Genomic DNA, 17,996 nt, shown 5'->3' with positions numbered 1-17,996 from the left:
TTGTGTTTGTGAGTCTGTGTGTGTGTGTGTGTGTGTGTGTGTGTGTGTGTGTGTGTGTGTGTGTGTGTGCGTGTGTGTGTGTGTGCGTGCGTGCGTGCGTGTCTGTGTCTCTGTGTGTGTTTGTGTGTCTGTGTGTCTCTCTCTGTGTGTGTGTGTGTGTGTGTGTGTTTAGGATGGCATCCTGTTGAGAGACATCCTGTCTCCATGGTGCTGCATGGCGATGAAGTGATGCTGCTGCAGAGGAGAGAGGAAAGCACGAGGTGAAGGAGAACTGAGAATTCCACACGCACCCACGTGAGCACGTGGTGAGAAGAACCGCTATAAAAATAGAGGCATTCTGTGAATGTAGACTTCTGTTAGAATGACAAGACCAGGGGAGGGAGAAGTGGTTGTCTGGGGGTAGTGGGTGTGTAGGGGTAGAACAGTGTTGGGTGTGTAGGGGTAAACACATGTGTGGGGTAAACAGTGTTGGGTGTGTAGGGGTAAACACATGTGTGGGGTAGAACAGTGTTGGGTGTGTAGGGGTAAACACATGTGTGGGGTAGAACAGTGTTGGGTGTGTAGGGGTAAACACATGTGTGGGGTAGAACAGTATTGGATGTGTAGGGGTAAACACATGTGTGGGGTTAAGATGAAGGTAGATAGATAGATAGATAGATAGATAGATAGATAGATAGATAGATGGATAGATAGATAGATAGATAGATAGATAGATAGATAGATACTAGAGTGTGGGATCTATAGGGGTAAAAAGGGATACAAGCTAAAGGAGCTCCATCCCAAGACTGAATAAAGGAGGAGGGGTTGGGTGTGGGCCTTACGCCCAATAAACACGCACCGCTACAGAAACCTCAGCAAAGGAGGCCTTTCCGTGGGGTAACAGAATATTGGGGTAGCAGAATGTGGGTTGAGTGGGGCTAACAGGATGTGGGTTTGGGGTGAGGTGGGGAAGGGGTTAGGGCAAATGAGAGATGTGACAGTGGCTCCCATGTGCAGACTACAGACTCCAGCTTCATTTCACCCAAATCTGCAGCTCCTGCCTCAGCCCGTAAGCTGACCCCCCTGAGGTCCCAACCTGAAGCGGTGCATCTGATACCAGCCCATCACAGGGCAGCAGTGTGGGGGGTGGATACTTGGGCATAGAGTAACCGAGGACTGGGTATTGATCAAAAGCCCTGATAACTACTCTGAGTGTTTCTACAGTATGTGTGTGTGTGGGTGTGTATGTGTGCGTGTGTGTGTATATGCGTGTGCATGTGTGTGTGTTTGAGTGTGCATCAGAGTGTGTGTGTGGGTGAGTGTATGTGTGTGTTTGAGTGTGCATCAGTGTGTGTGTGTGTGTGTGTGTATTCGTGTGTATGTGTGTGTGTGTTTGAGTGTGCATCAGAGTGTGTGTGTGTGTGTGAGTGTATGTGTGTGTTTGAGTGTGCATCAGTGTGTGTGTGTGTGTGTGTGTGAGTGTGTTCAGCATCAGACCACCAGTGTGAAAGTGCTGCACTCTTGTATCCATCTCAGGATGAGAAGGGAATGGAGAGGAAGATGGAGAGAACACACTGCAGGTTCCATAGGCTTCAACTGTGTGGGCTGGAGTGGAACAGTTATGCTGAGAAAGAGGAGGACCACTGAGTACACTGAGAGAGAGAGAGAGAGAGAAGGAAAAGTGAGCAAAAAACTGTTGCCATTATGGATGGCAAGTGGATGTTCAAGAGTGTGTGTGTGAGAAAGAGAGAGAGAGAGGGAAAAAGAGGAAGACGTGTGAGATGTACATGGAATGTGATTTTGCATGTATGTATATGTATCAGTGTGTGTGTGTGTGTGTGTGTGTGTGTGTGTGTATGTGTGTGTGTGTGCGCGCACCTCAGCTCACTCATTCCTCCTGTAAAAGCCAGGGCGCTGTTGTTGTTAATACACAGGGCCACAGGGCTGGGATATAACTCAGCTATCAGATGGAGAGAGGGAGAGGATCGATGCAAACATGGTCAGGTTGGATGCATTTGGCTGGCAGCTCTTGCTAAGCAGCGCACGCACTCGGCACTCGGCCTCACTCACACCAGAGGCTAACTGTCCCGTTGGCCTTGCTCCGGGCTGCACGAGCCTAGCCATGCCGTGATGGACATTTTGTTCCCAGGCTTGCCATTAATTATCTGAGTTTGTTTTAGCAGCAGTTTAATCACTTTGCTGTTGTTACATCAAATGTATATGCAGTATTATTAGTGGCACTTTAACTGTATTTCTCTGGCTTGAAAACTGTAATTGTTAATAATATTCAGTCATTAAGTATCAATGATTAATATGCCATCATTATTTAGTACATTGCTAAAGTGTGAAAATGGTGTTACATAACAATATGGTAATGAAAGATATTTTAGCACACTGCAAACATTCTCATAGCAAAAGCTCAAATAAAACAGAATCTATATTGTCAATACTGAGTTGTAGTCACCGTGCCACACAGCTGAGGGACCTCTTGTTTGGGATTTGTGACATATACAATGTCAACGCTAAAAGAAACTAGATGAAATAAGGCGCTCTGTCAGACAAACTCACAACTCAGACCAAGGCATAGCGGTTAAAGGCCTAGTCCGTGATTGGGTCTCAGTTCTGCCAAAGGTTGTTGACATTTGAGCTCAATGGCCAATCAAATGGCCAATAAAATACACCCCTCCCCTCTGTGCTCCGAGAGCACTGTGTTAATTGGTTGAGATGGTTTATGACTTGGTCCAAGCCACTATGTTTGTTTCATCTCCACAGAGTCAGGACAGTATCTGAATACCAGTGATGGGCAAGCTACTTACAAAATGTAACTTAAATGTAGCTTAAAAGGAAAAATCTGGCAATTTTTCATATAGATATATATTTTATATACCGGTATTATATATGTTTCTCAAAGTCACAGAGTACTGTCAGTATGAAAAAAATAAATAAAAAATTGGTGAAGCAGCCATGCAGCTCGGAGCCTGGAAGCTCTAACTGGAAGCTCTAACTGTTGGCTGCAGCAACCCGAGGCATAAAAAAAAAAAAGGTTTGGTTCCTGTTGGTTGTCAGTTAAAGGAGAATTCCGGTGTGATATTGACCTAAAGTGTATTGAAACATGATACCGAGTGTGAACGTATGTCTCATAGCCCATCTCGACTTGTCCCCTGCACTCCAAAATCTGGCGCTAGTTAGCCGATGCTACCAACAACTTTTTCAGTAGTGGTGCTTCGGCATCGGGCTAGCCATGCAAATAAATCACTGTTTTACACCCATTTACGAGGCTCAATGTATCTCCACACTTCATTGGTAGACTTCCTAGGGCCCTGACATTTAAAACGAGACATTGAGAACTTTGAAAAAGCACTGGTAGTTTACTTACAAGACGATTTATACAGACAGTATCTTCACGAAGTTTAACGTTTGCAGCCATCTTGAATTTAGTCACGATAAGTCGAGCAACGAGTAAGAATGAACAGGTATGATAAGGGATCAGATTCCAAAAATAATTCAGTGGAAATGCATGGATTCCAGTTTCTTCCAGTAGCAGCAACTGGAATCCATGCATTTCCACTGAATTATTTTTGGAATCTGATCCCTTATCATAGCTGTTCATTCTTACTCGTTGCTCGACTTATCGTGACTAAATTCAAGATGGCTGCAAACGCTAAACTTCGTGAAGATACTGTCTGTATAAATCGTCTTGTAAGTAAACTACCAGTGCTTTTTCAAAGTTCTCAATGTCTCGTTTTAAATGTCAGGGCCCTCGGAAGTCTACCAATGAAGTGTGGAGATACATTGAGCCTCGTAAATGGGTGTAAAACAGTGATTTATTTGCATGGCTAGCCCGATGCCGAAGCACCACTATTGAAAAAGATGTTGGTAGCATCGGCTAACTAGCGCCAGATTTTGGAGTGCAGGGGACAAGCCGAGATGGGCTATGAGACATACGTTCACACTCGGTATCATGTTTTGATACACTTTAGGTCAATATCACACCGGAATTCTCCTTTAAGGCCATGGGTCGGTAGGGATTTTTTTTTTCCCCCAGTGGCAGTAAGGAATAGGTAGAAAATCAGTCCCTCCAGGATTTCGCGAGGTTTTTTGAGACTGTTGCGACCTAAAATCCCTGGATGGAAGTTGCGGTGTTTTTAGCTGTTTCTTGTGGAGAAATTGCGGGAGGAAGTGAAAATTACAAAAATAGTTGCGATTTTTTTTTTTTTTTTTTAATTTAGGGCAATTAAGGTTAGTAAGACCAAAATCACACTGATCTTGATGCTTATCAAAAAAGGATAATCAAAGGTAAACAGTAAGGATTACAGAAAATCAAAGTAGGCCTTCTTTATTTGTGAAAATGCTTTGACTAAGGTAATTCACAAAGTAGTATAACCTTTCGTAGAACTGTCCAAAAAAGACCTCACCTAAAGAAATGGCATCAGGTCATATGTTTCAATACATTCATATATTTTGTAATTCATATTAAGTTCATATCTTTTTAATAATTAATATTCTGTGGCCTGCATAATTACTAATAGCCAAGTAAGTATCTAGTAATTTCATATTGATTTAAACTATTTGACTACACTTTAATGTTTAATGTTTAATGTCATTACATTGGTGGTGTACGTCTAATTGACTACCTGCCCCTTTAAGGACGTGAGAGTAGCGTAATTACATTTCTGAGTGGATTGGAAGGCTTGCATCTCACTGTGTTCGGCTACGAGTGTAAATCACTTTTTCCATAGTGCATTACGATATGTGGATGCAATGTGGGAATGTCTTCTATGTCATTAGTTAAAATAAATGTTAAAAAAAAACAACTCGAATGAAATCATTCTTGGATCATAGAAGAGGTAAATGTCTTGCAATTTTATTAATTTCTATGATTTTGGTAGCACTACTCAAACTAAGCCCACAAGCTAGCAAACATGACATACAGTAAGCTAAAAGGTAAACGTTTGCCAATGGGTTACATGGCCTACTCAAATGTCAGTAAACCAAGTAGGCCTTAATTAACTTACTTAGCCTACTGTAGGTAGGTTAGCAACACCAGGTTGAGAGATGCAAGTAAGCAGATCATTAACGTTAGCCTTCTATTTATTGTCATCAAAACTGCAGAGGAACGAACACGTTAGGGCAGTCTTTGGTGTCATATGCAGAAGGTGCATAAGTAAGTGTGCCATCTGGCTCAATATTGTGCGCGTGGGACTGTTGTGGTAGCTGAAATTTCACGATGAAACTACGATGATTGGTCAAATTTGCTTTTTTCAAAAGTTGCGGTGTTTGGACAAAATTGCGAGTGCCTTGGTAAGTGACGAAAACAATCGTCTTCGTGAACAGCTGTGCATAGGCTACTTTGTAAAAGAGAGAATATGCTCATCCCTTTACATAACGCAAGGGGTAATTAATGTAATTATAGTAGCCTTTTATTTGTGGATTTATTTAATGTAGCCTAGACTATTTAGTGTTATTTCTTCCACAAGCTCATAAAATAAATTTGGGTCGCACATCAATTGACAGGGTCGGTCGGAAACCGGAACCCAAGATTTTTTTTTTATGCCCGAGCTAGGTAGAACAGATTGTTTTCGGGTTTTTTACCTACCGACAGTACTCGCGACATTGAGAATCAGAGATCTACAGTATATTACATTTTCTCCTTTAAAAGTAGCTTGTAGCTTTGCTCACAACATTTTGCCCATCACTGCCGAATACCAGACTTTGTTTTAGTGCCCACACGGAAAGGACATTTACAGGACCATAAGGAGCAATTTTGCTGAATGTGACAAAAAAAGTGTATGGGATGAGAATCACAGACCACACCTTTAACCTCCATACAGGACATGCCAAACTCTTAAAGCAACACCAAAGAACTTTTCCTCTGTCACACGCACCATTTGTTTATCCAGCACTGGCTTTGCAAATAACAATGTCCACAGACAAGGTGTTGCATGATTTTATGAAAATATGATGTATTGCGATGTACCTGCGTTTCAGAAATTTTAGTTTCTTATGTCTCATTCTATCGAACTACAGATCCGCTACCCGATCCGGCAAACTTACATAGTGCGGTTATAGTCGATAGAAGGCTGCGAAGCGAATGCAGAAACTGCCTTTCACCCTGTTATGAGTTGATGAACCACTGAAACGATTTTGGAAACATTATTTTAAGGTACAAAAAACTCTTTGGCGTTGCTTTAAAATGAATGTGTTGTCCCTATCTGGACACAGAGATGTGTTAAAAAAACAATGCAAGTTGTGTGGTTTTCAATGCGAGTTGTGTTAATTTCTACACATATTGTGTAACAAATAAAAAAAAGAAACAGCACAATACAATGTGGAACCATATTGTACTGTGTTGGCGCTTGGTGGCAGGTTTTCAGATGCAGATGGGGTGGTGATGGTGGTGAAGAGAGGGGTGACGAGGGGGTGTTGGGGTGGTGGGCACGGACGGACGGGTGGATGGATGGGTGGGTGGTGTTGAGTTCTTGGTTCCGCTCCAACTGTGCGATAACGGAGCGAGGCAAGTGGGTCCAAGCCCACGGTGATGTAATGCTGCTGAGGGAACAGACATACGGGCTCGGGTTTCACCCACTCCAGAGTCCACAGACTGCACACACACAGGCAGCCGGCCAACAGTGCTGCTGCTGCTGCCACCCTGCCCGCCTGCTGCCCAGAAATCTATAGTGTTCAAACAGGGAGAGTGTGTGTGTGTGTGTGTGTGTGTGTGTGTGTGTGAGGGGGGGGGGGGGTAAGAGTGGGAGTGAGAGAATCTAATGGAAAGGCCAAAACAGAGAGAGAAGGGAGGGTAACAGAATAAGGGAGCAAGAAAGAGAGACAGAACGAGGGAGAGAGAGGGTGAGAGCCAGATCACAATATGATGTGCTGATTTATACACTGTGACAAATATTTTGACAGGAAGTGTGATGATTTATTTGTTTCGCCTTGGCAGCTAAATGTTGGAAAGGAGAAGTAGCCTTCATTCAAGCACAGTGTGTGTGTGTGTGTGTTTGTGTGTGTGTTTATGTGTGTTTATAAGTGTATGTCTCCCTCTGGCATTCACCCACCTACCTACTTTCATAATGACCAGAGATGCATCATGGCCAGTATGGTTTACCAAGCTTGCACACACACACACACACACACACACACAGAGAGAGAGAGACCTGACAAAGTCACAAGTTTACACTAACTGAGAATGAGCTAGTCATCTGTTCAGTGCTATGACTGCAGTACTGACAACCTGACAGACAGAAAGACAGACAGACAGACAGATAAGTGGACGGAAGGACTTAGTGGGTGACTGACTGACTGACTGACAGACTGAAGCCCAGCTTGCAAACATAACGAGCTTGGCAGAAACACACTGTGCTTGGCAGGGAATAATATAACTGAGAACAGACCCAGAGGAGGTGCGGCGAGGCCAGGCTTGGATGTTGTGTAATAATGCCCCGTGTAATATAAATAGTCCAGTGCTCTTGAGTGAGTGGAGAACTAGTGTGTGTGTTTGTGCATGTAGAATTGTACACTCCCAATCTCTTGTTGCATGTTCCTCTGACTCTTTGTGTGTGTGTGTGTGTGTGTGTGTGTGTGTGTGTGTGTTTATGTAAGGAGACAGTGTATTCATGTATGTGCCTGTATACATGTATGTTTGTACAGAATGTATGTATGTCTGTACAGTATGAATGTATGTATGTGTGTGTGTGTGTGTGTTGAACGATGCGCGCATGTTTGCATGTGCATGTGTTGGCCCGTGCCCGTGGAGACGAGGCGTGGAGGTGACTCCTGAATGGCCCGCCTCGGCTGGCCGGCCTTCTGCCCCGAATGGCCGGCCTTCTGCCCCGGCAGCCGGCCTCCTCCCCAGGAGGAGCGCAGATAGAGGGGGCAGGAGCGCCGAGCGCCTGTACCCCTGCTGGGGCAGCTTGCTGGCTCCATACGCTAACCTGCGGGTCAGAGAGGCAGCCCCACCTCCACCTCCTCCTCCTCCCCGCTCCCACGCAGTCGGGCCCCACGCCAGACAGTAGCAGAGGAGCATGGTCATGCTGGCCATGCCGTGACACACACACACACACGTACACACACACATAAACACACACACAGACACACACATGCACATTAACATAAACCCGTGCATGCACATGTACTGTATGTACACAGACACAGAAATATGCACACAGATAAAATTACAGACGCACACATGATACATATTAAAACATGCAAACAGTATTCACACAGACACACAAATACACACACTGATACAAAGGCAGACTGACAAACACACACTCACAGAAAATCCAGGCAGAGATGTGCACAAATACATACATAGACCTAAGGAGAGACATGTCAACAAATCACGCTGAACAACACACAAACACACTTTCATTCATCTTTTCTCCATCTCTCTCCGCTTTACTCTCTCTCTCTCTCTCTCTCTCTCTCTCTCTCTCTCTCACTCACTCCCTCTTGCCCTCTCACACACACACACACTCTGTCATACACACAAATACATTCATACTCAAGCTCTCCCTGTCCTGTAATTTTTCATTAATGAAAGGGAGAGCGAGCGATTCAATTTCCGCTCATGCCGGTTTAAGCCCATCGCCAGCAGCGAAGGAAATCTGTTCGCTTACGGGGGAGTCTTGACATTTAAGCTGTCACCACGACGACAGAGGAACCCCCCCCCCCCCCCCCCCCCATCACTGATAACAAACCTCTTTGACCTCTATATTTAAGAGCCACAAAAACAAACAATTGGACTATGGACTAACAACCTGACTATTTTGTTTCCCTCTTGTTCAGTAATAAATACTAACTCCTGCATGAGATGATCAGTAAGGACAGCGAGAGGCTACTTGGTCTTAATGAGGCATGGACATCATCATTTCCTCAGCCACACTGATCTAGCATAAGCAGCCATTTCCTGAAGATCTCTATCAGCTCCAGCATACTGAGGAGCCTGGACAAGACACTAATTGGGGATCCTGACTGTACATCCATGTCGGAAACGTCCGGTCGTGTTTTAATGTTCTAGCAATTGTGATGGGATCTGGAAAACAAATGGTGAAATTTCACCAATTTATGATACCATCCTAGTAACATCCTACCCTGGAAATCCAGAGTTCTTGCGAGAGCACAATGGAATTGGAAATGATGCACGTTACTTTTCCCCCTTGAATCCCGGGGAACCAGCTAAACTGATGAAGACAGCGCTGCAACGTTGGAGGACAGTAAACATTGGTCGTAGTGTTATCCAATTGCGTTGAAGTCCGAAATCATTCAGAGTAAACATTGGTCTAGTGTTATCCAATTGAGTTTTTTAAATGCATGCTTGTTGCCGCCCCTTGAGTTGGGCCATTACATTGTTCGTGGTCAGACCCTTAAAGGAAAATTCCGGTATTTAGCATTTTGAGTCCCTTTTCTGGTTTGTTTTGGATGAACTAGAGTGATGGACACGATTGACGATTGGTCCTATCTCGACTTTTCTGACTCGTTTTGAATCGCCTTTAACTACTCAGAGTGGCTGCCAACAGGCATGCTCAAACATGTCCTAAAACAACCCTAAAACAACCACATTCGTTTTCAAAACTGTGCAACTCACCTTGTGGTTAGTGGTGTTCGTTGATTATTAAAATCAAATATATCCGAGCAATGTATGATTTCCAGCCGTCTTATTTGCTATTGTGGAACTATTTTTTCAGACACCTCACAACCACGTATAAACTTCCGCTCAATATTTGAACCTGAAGCATAGACGGTGGAGCAGTAATATCAACGTGCAATGAGTCTTCCAACAGAAATCAATGGGATTTTACAAAATGCCAAATAAAACACGACAGAAACTGTATTTCGCTACGCTACTTGTTTTGGAACATCAACAAACACCACTAACCACTCGGTGAGTTGCACAGTTTTGAAAACCAACGTTAAGGGTTGTTTTAGGACATGTTTGTATGCCTGTTGGCAGCCACTCTGAGTAGTCAAAGGCGATTCAAAACGAGTCAGAAAAGTCGAGACAGGTCCAATCGTCAAAATTTCGGTGTCCACCACTTTAGTTCATCCAAAACCAGAGCCGGACAGTAACGGAGTAAATTTACTTGAGTACAGTACTTGAGTACAATTTTGAGGGATCTGTACTCATGGTACACGGTACTCACGGTACTCATGACTTTACTCAAGTACATTTGAGGGGCAAATATTGTACTCTTTACTCCACTACATTTCTACCCATAACCGTGAGTACCCGTTACTTCTCGGAAACCTCGGATCTCGGAAACCCTCAATTTGTTGTTTCCCTCTCAAACGTGATTGGATTGTGCAAGCGCCACTTATTAGGATAGCCTATCAGCAATCACCTTCCAGTGTTTCCCCTACAATGTATTCATCAGCGGCGCAGCGCCGCTCCTGGAATTCGAGCGCCACTGCAAAAAAAGTTGCCTAATTAAAAAAAAAAAATAGACGCAAGTGAACTTCAGGAATAGCTGCCGTTCGTTCAGGTTTCATGTCAACAAATAATAGTAGGCTAACGTTGAAGGCGCAGTCAGGGATTCCACAGGAGATCACGCTTGTTTGCGTTTATGTTTAAGTTTATTAGCAGACGCAATTTTGTGCAAAAAAACGTAGCCTACATTATGTTAACCAAGGAACCAAATTAAATACGCCAGCGAGATAGCTCGCCCCTACCTTCAGTACCCTATTCCCAGATAAATCCACGCATTGTTTAGTTTTTGTTTGTGATACAGGCAATGCTTTCAAGCCCTGTGTTGCTAACATACCTAGGCTGTGAAACTAAGGTCTAGCTAGCCTATTGGTGGGTTTAATTGAATTTGAGTAATAGGATACGCAAGCATTACATCTGAGATAGTTTGTAATTCCTGTAGAGCTCACCAAAATTATAGATATGATACAAGACACTTATCTGCTATAATCCAAGATAGATTTTCTTCGAATTTTTGACCATTTATTTTACCAAATGACATGGGAAACATAATTCATTTCATCCACATATTCTTATGCACCATGCACAACAACGCTACTAAGTTAGCTTAAAACCGTGAGAATCAAGCCAGCGTCATGGGCCGTCACGGCATTAAAGTGACAGGCACTCAATTCGACTTGCACAGCACAAATACAGTGTAATGGCATGAAAGAGAAGTCTATATAGTTTATACAGTGCTGTGCAAAAGTTAAGACACCCATGCTGAAATTGACTAAAGGGAGGAATAAAAAACATATTTTGCCTTTTGTCTTAATGCCTTAATCAAAAAAAAATAGGACATCAATTATTTTTTAATGCATCATGTATCGTAAATAAATACATTATATATAAATGTCTTAACTTATGCACAGCACTGTATATTCTAAATAGTAATAGTTTGTACAGTGGCCTACAGTGTACAGTTGTACAGTGGCTAATACTAATAATGTAAATGAAAAAGGTGAAAGAAAAACATGAATAATCCTGTTCAAGTACTGCAATAATCATGCTTGTGTTGATGGTTATGTCATCAATTTGTAACTCAATCTGTCCATTTCTTTCACAAAATCACCATTTAAGGAGTCATTTTTTCAAATGTTTTTTTTTTTTTTTTGGGGGGGGGTCAACAGCACTGCTGCTGGAAAAAATTCTAGGGGAAACACTGCCTTCAGCTTTCCGCCAAAGTCAACTCTATGGTCAGATTTAGATAAGAGATGAAACCATGGACGAAACAATGGATGAAGACGCAGCAGGTCCATCCCGGGAATGTGCCAACCTGTGGCCCCACTTCGCCTGACTATTTCAATTTTCTGAACAAGTTAATGATAGTTTTCGCTTCAAGTGTTTCAATTAAAAAATAGTATTTTGTATTTTAAATGCATATTTTAAATACATGTATTAGAAATACTGCCCATCCCTGGCAACATTGTAAAAAGATGAAAATGACTTGATTTTACTTTCAATTCCTTTTACATTCTCCAAGATATTAACATTAACATTTTTCATAACTCCATGTAGGACGTTTCTGTAAATGTAAGCACTGTGGCAGTAGTAATGCAATATTTAGAAAATGTAGGCTACTCTTGTACTCTTGATACTCAAGTACTTTTAAAAACAAGTACTTTAGTACTTTTACTTAAGTAGACATCTGACTGTTGTACTTTTACTTGTACTTGAGTCAAATTTAGCAAAGGGTATCTGTACTTTTACTCAAGTAATGAAGCTGTGTACTCTGTCCGCCTCGGTCCAAAACAAACCAGAAAAGGGACTCAAAGTGCTAAATACCGGAATTTTCCTTTAATCTTTCTAGGGTTTGGATTTTCCAGGCTAGTAACATCCAGGATTTTGCAAGGATGTTGCATCCAGGATGTTGCTAGGGGACGGTATTAGAATCTTCGTGAAATTTCATGAAAATTCACTAGAGAGGGTTGAAATGGAGCAGAAATGAAGGATTTTTCCAGATCCCATCACAAATGTACAAATGAACCCAAAACTGAGAGAAAAGGTGGTGTAGATCAGACACCAATGGGTGGTGTCGAGGGTGGAGGACGGAGGTGACACACATGGGATTTATCTACTTGATTTGAAGTTGTTTACGCGATGTAAGTTCATCTGTTCAAATCTTCAGTATATTTAAACTTTATCAATGATCTCCAAGTTGTAAAGGTGTTAACTGATCATTTACACGACCACGAATTGATATTGATATTTGATCTCAATATCGATATAAATGTTTTCATTGATGAATTTTAGGGCTGTCAAGCGATTCAAAAAAATAATCTAATTAATTACATACTCTGTGATTAATTAATCTAAATGAATCACATGCATCCATTTTTGCTATGAACATATTTTTACAAATATTTCAATTCAAAATTTGGCAGATTAGTGAATCAATGTAAATAACCCACTACTCATGGCTTGTTCCCCTTGTACACAATGAAAATGCTTTTGTTGTGGAGGCGAAGGATGACAATAGGCAGAAACTCCAAAGAGCTATACTGTAGGCCTATCTACTGATAAGGTAGGCCTAATGTTTCACGATTCTCGCGAGATGGTAAATGCAAATTACTGAAGTTTTCAGTCACTGTTGACGTGTGCAGTACCTTAACACCGAGGTAAAGGAGTCGATTTAGTAAGGAAGTTTGTCAGTTAATTATTCGGTCATATGTAGCCTCAACAATACATTTGCAAAGTTAATGTTGACAAGGCTGGCGGCTAGCGTTATTTATTATCATCAAGGGGTGTGCTTACTCTTAGCCTACCTCCAGGTTGCTTTGCATTAAAGTGATACTTCAGACTTGATGAACTCCTATGGGAGGGAAATTTCTTACTGCAGAAATCACATGCTCTTGTCAACAGTTTTGCTTTCTTGTCTGCCTTCTTCAGTCACTGTAGCTAGAACTGCACTTGGTCAAAGGTCACTACAAAATGTGATTAATAAGCGTTAATTTTTTTAACACATTATTCTGTCTGTAATTAATGAATCTAAATCAACGCATGATTTTGACAGCCCTAATGATAGTATTGAATGTTGGTGAGAACAGAGTTGCCCATAACTCATCAAAACACACCTTGTTTTTCTGGTGTACAGTTGCTGGTTCAAGAATTGGTTTGTGTGTGTATGTGCATGTGTGTGTGTGTGTGTGTGTGTACGTGTGTACGTGTGTGTGTCTGTGCGTGTGTGTGTGTGTGTGCGTGCATGTGTTTATGTGTATGTTATGTGTTTGTGTGTGCATGTGTATGTATGGATGTATGTGTGTGTGTGTGTGTGTGTGTGACAGAGCGAGAGAGAGAGAGAACATCCAAACTATGTGGTCAGCACTGCCTTGTCCTCTGGCCGGGGGTGCGAGATGAGAAACAGGAGAGACAGGGGTGACCCCCCCCCCCCCCCCCCACACACACACACACACACACATCCCGAGGCCGCGCCCCGTCTTTCACCTGACAAAAGGACGTGCTGACTGGCACCTCAGGGATGAGGTACCTGGCAACAACACCCACCCACACACCAAAACACACACACACCTCCAACCCCCACAACAACCTAGTGAAGCCTGAATATCAATGTTTCCCCTGACTGAGAGAAACTACACCCCCCCTCCCAACACACACACACACACACACATATCCAGCACCATCACCATCCTCCACCCTCCCCCTGCCCGCACAGAGAGACCTTTGACAGCAGAAGGGTGGGTTTGGTGGTGTGTTGAGGTGAGGTGGGGGTGGTGGGAAGGGTTGTGTGTGTGTGTGTGTGTGTGTTTGTGTGTGTGTGTGTGTGTGTATGTGTTGGTGGTGGTGGAGGGGGGTGACGATCTTTACATAATGCGACGGTAAACCACAAACTGTCAGCACTCTTTTTCTGGCAGCTCCTTTTAAAATTCAGAGCTAAAGCAGACACTGGTGCTGGTTGTGAAGGAATGAGAGTGTTTTTATTTATTTATTTTTGCGAGATTTTTTATTTATTTATTAATTTACATTGAGATGTCTCCCTCTGACTGTAAGGATGCCATACATGTGGATCTCATAGATTGCCTGCAATCCATGCTCTCATCCTGCTTTATGTAAACAGTGCAATAATTTAAACGTATCAATACCAGTTCAATAAACAAATGACAAACATGTCCCTTTTCTCTGCCTTTCTTTCTGTCTGTCTGTCTGTTTCTCTCTCTCTCTTTTTTAAGGTGTCCTTTCATGTCTTGCTATCAGGGGATTCACAGAGGTCTCCAGATCAAATGACATATGCTGAGAAATCAGCTCCTATCAGTGGTGTGTGACCAAGGCATAGAGGTTACACACCCACCCCACATGCTGCAGGACAGCGTGAGAACAGCTCACAGGACATCTCTGAAGGAGGCTTTATGCTCAGGAGCCTGCTTAAAGGGGTAGTGCACAATTCTGACCCAACACACTTTTTGTGTCAGTTTTAGCAAGTAGCTCGTCACAGTCCTCTGGCTGTCCATTTGGTGGGTATGTTTTAAAATACAACCTCTAGTGCCCAGGATAGGCAATAATATATTTAGTATGATCCACACATTGTGTCAGGAGCACAGAAGAGAGGGTGCGATTTGATTGGCTATTGAGCTAAAATACCCACAAATGTTGGACAAAATCACAAACTGTGGCCTACTTAAGTTAGAGGTTTGGGTCTTCCATTACAATATGTTTGAACTTGCAGCTGAAAATTAAACCAGAAGGCTCTCTTGTAAGGTTTAAGTTAACTGCAACTCAAAATACAGGAAATGTACTGACTACTTAACTTGGCTGCATGTTCACCATGGCGCCTCTCATCTACTCCAGTGTCCATCACAGGAACATGAAGACAAGGTGGAGAAACTCCTCCATCTTATCTACTCTAGTGTGCATCACAGGAACATGAAGACAAGGTAGAGAAACTCCTCCATCTCATCTCTAGTGTGCATCACAGGAACATGAAGACAAGGTAGAGCAACTTCTCCATTGTCTCCAAAATGAAATGGCAATAATGAAAAGCATGAGAGACTACTTTATAATAAATATATAACACACAGACACATACATACACACACACACACACACAAGCTCCAAAGCACACGTGTACACACACACACACACACACACACACACAGAATAAGGCCACTGGCTCGGCTCCGCCACAGGGGAAAATCCCTGCGAAGGCCCAGTCTGTCAGAAAAATGTAAAAAATTCCATTCCTCCGCAGTTATGGAGAAAGCCAGGGTGCCCTCTCTGCGAGCATGATTGGCAGACAATGAGCGGCAGAAGGATTGAGGCCTGACCCTACTGGGCGCTTCAGATTCCTGGCCTGCAGGTCAGATAACACTCTGACTTGCTGGGCTCACTTCAAAACGAGTGCCTCCACAGGATTTTACAAATAATTTCAATGTTGTGATATTTGACCTCACCCAACAAACAATAATAAAAGGCTTAGTCAAGCTTATATGGATCTTAACTAATAGGCTAAATGGGCACAGATCAATGAAAGGCAAAAGATTGTTTATTAATAATATTACTATTTGTGCCATATGATCAAAAGATTGTTTATTAATAATATTACTATTTGTGCCATGTGATGCCAGTCGAGTAAAGTCACGGTAGGTTTAGGTAGGTAAAACGCCACTTCATTAGTCTGTCCTGAAACGCCCTCCTCTGCTCCACAATCCGGACGTCTCGTTTATCACGTTGGGTGATCTAGCCTAGCACTACCAAGTTGCGTGCTACTGGAAATCGAAGCCCTCTCCCCAACCTGATGATGGACACTGTCATTTACCTTGACAGCGTCTCATTCAGCCGCCCAGCCCTGTATGTGGACACGGGTGTGTGTGAGTCAGTGGCACATCCAGAGACCACCAGGGAAGGGCTGTGGAGATTGCATGGGCCGCAGAAATATACCTCACCGGGACACAACGGAAGAAGGGCGCAGCGCGAGCGAATACGGGATGACCCGTTTCTGCGGTAGCCTGTGCCTCGGTGCTCTCCGAACAACAAAGATGTTTTACGCTTAGACGGCAGCCTGTATTTCCCCCCATTTACAACTATGTTGTCATATCCAGCCGACTGTAGGCTAGGTTCCCGCTATATGACAATGACCGATGCTGTGGAAAACATGCCAGAAATATAACGTATTCTAAAAGCACTGAGTGATTATGAGAAAAAAAATTCTCGATCAGCCTGTTCCGCAATGACCCCGATTTAACCCAAAGCCGCATATTGAGTGAAGCGATTGTGATTATGTAATGTTATTGACGATTTCATTTCGTAGCAGCAAACAATGCTGCGAACCGACCATTCCTTCCCGACCCATTCATGCACCCACAGGGAAATTCAGAAGCCCCTGCCGCAATAAATTGAAATATAAGCCTCAGAAAAAGCATTGTCTCTCTTATTTAGTAATTAAACGAAAAATAATATAATTCTTGTGACCTCCATTTTAAATTACAGCATACTAAGCAAGCGGGTTTGCCAATGTGGAATTATTTCAATTTATTATGATGTAGGCTAAGGTATGCCGTTCAGATAATGGCTTTCGTAAGGCTACTGAATAAAAATGCACTGTCCTTAAAATAAAACAAGACTGCCTATCATGTTAGATAACCCAGAACATTCTACGAAAACAGTTATGTAGAACAATGGAAGTGTCCTTTCATCTGAAACCTCAGCGAGCAACAGTGAAGACTACTATTAACCAGAAAGGACCTCGTAGACACATGACTCGCTAAACGTGGGTTCAGAACTGCAATCATAGAGAATGAGTCTTGAGCTTCCATCCGGTGATTCAATGTTATGTATCTTGGAATTACTTTAGAACGCACCTGGCCACTGATGTTATTGTCCAGATTACGGCTGATTCAACATGAACGGAACCACGCTTGGCATTCGCACTCTGTAGACAATTAGCGATGCTGATTCCTAACAGTAGTGGTGATGCAAGAACACCAAATCAAACACATAATGACTTCCTCAATAGGGTACACATTTAGCATGGTCCAGAATTCGTATTACATCGGACATCAACATCCCGTTACCTGCAGAGAGCTCCCGAACTTCACTTCTCTGCAGTACGTTCACCAGCCTACGGACAGGAGGGTATGTGCAGCTAAGTTATGGTAATGCACACATTTAATAATAGAGGAATTTGCTACCTGGCAGAGTGGAATCATCTTCGCTATCTATTCTTCGTTAGCAGGGAGACGCGCCAGGAGCGACGGGGGCAGGCATAACTCCCGAAACGGCCCGTCTGTGGTAGTCAGACCGTCGGCTACCCAGCTGGTCCGTGGGACAATGAAACTGCAAACCTTTCCGTCCGAACGTCTGTTTCTCCCCGAGCTGGCCCGCGCGACCAACACGCCGCTTCAATTCACGCAGCTACAGCGCGCGCCACCACACTAGACCGCACGAGACCCTCGGCGGACCCACGCCCCCTTGCATGCGCTGACAGTGCAGTCAGTGCTCGTGGCATACATTTCTTAATAATCTTCGGGGGTGTCTACCCCGAGACCCCGTCTTTCACTTTCATTAATTAAAAAATATATTTAAAAAAATCAAATAAAAA

General features: G+C 43.1%; 1 protein-coding gene across 5 annotated transcripts in view; it reads right to left on the bottom strand.

Moving 5' to 3' along the window:
• hivep3a (HIVEP zinc finger 3a) overlaps positions 1-17,690 on the bottom strand; it is a 44,301-nt gene extending 26,611 nt beyond the window's left edge. For 4 of the 5 annotated variants that reach the window (XM_042077044.1, XM_042077043.1, XM_042077042.1 and 1 more), the window contains exon 1: positions 17,587-17,690. The gene's annotated coding sequence lies outside the window, so the exon portion shown is untranslated. The remainder of the gene's footprint in view (positions 1-17,586) is intronic. The other variant, XM_042077047.1, reaches the window with a different exon arrangement.
• Between the last annotated feature and the right edge of the window lie 306 nt (positions 17,691-17,996).

Source organism: Alosa sapidissima, chromosome 21, assembly GCF_018492685.1.
Source record: "Alosa sapidissima isolate fAloSap1 chromosome 21, fAloSap1.pri, whole genome shotgun sequence".
NCBI lineage: Eukaryota > Metazoa > Chordata > Actinopteri > Clupeiformes > Clupeidae > Alosa > Alosa sapidissima.
The sequence above is the reverse complement of the archived record's forward strand: the minus strand, read 5'-3'. Positions and strand labels throughout refer to the sequence as shown.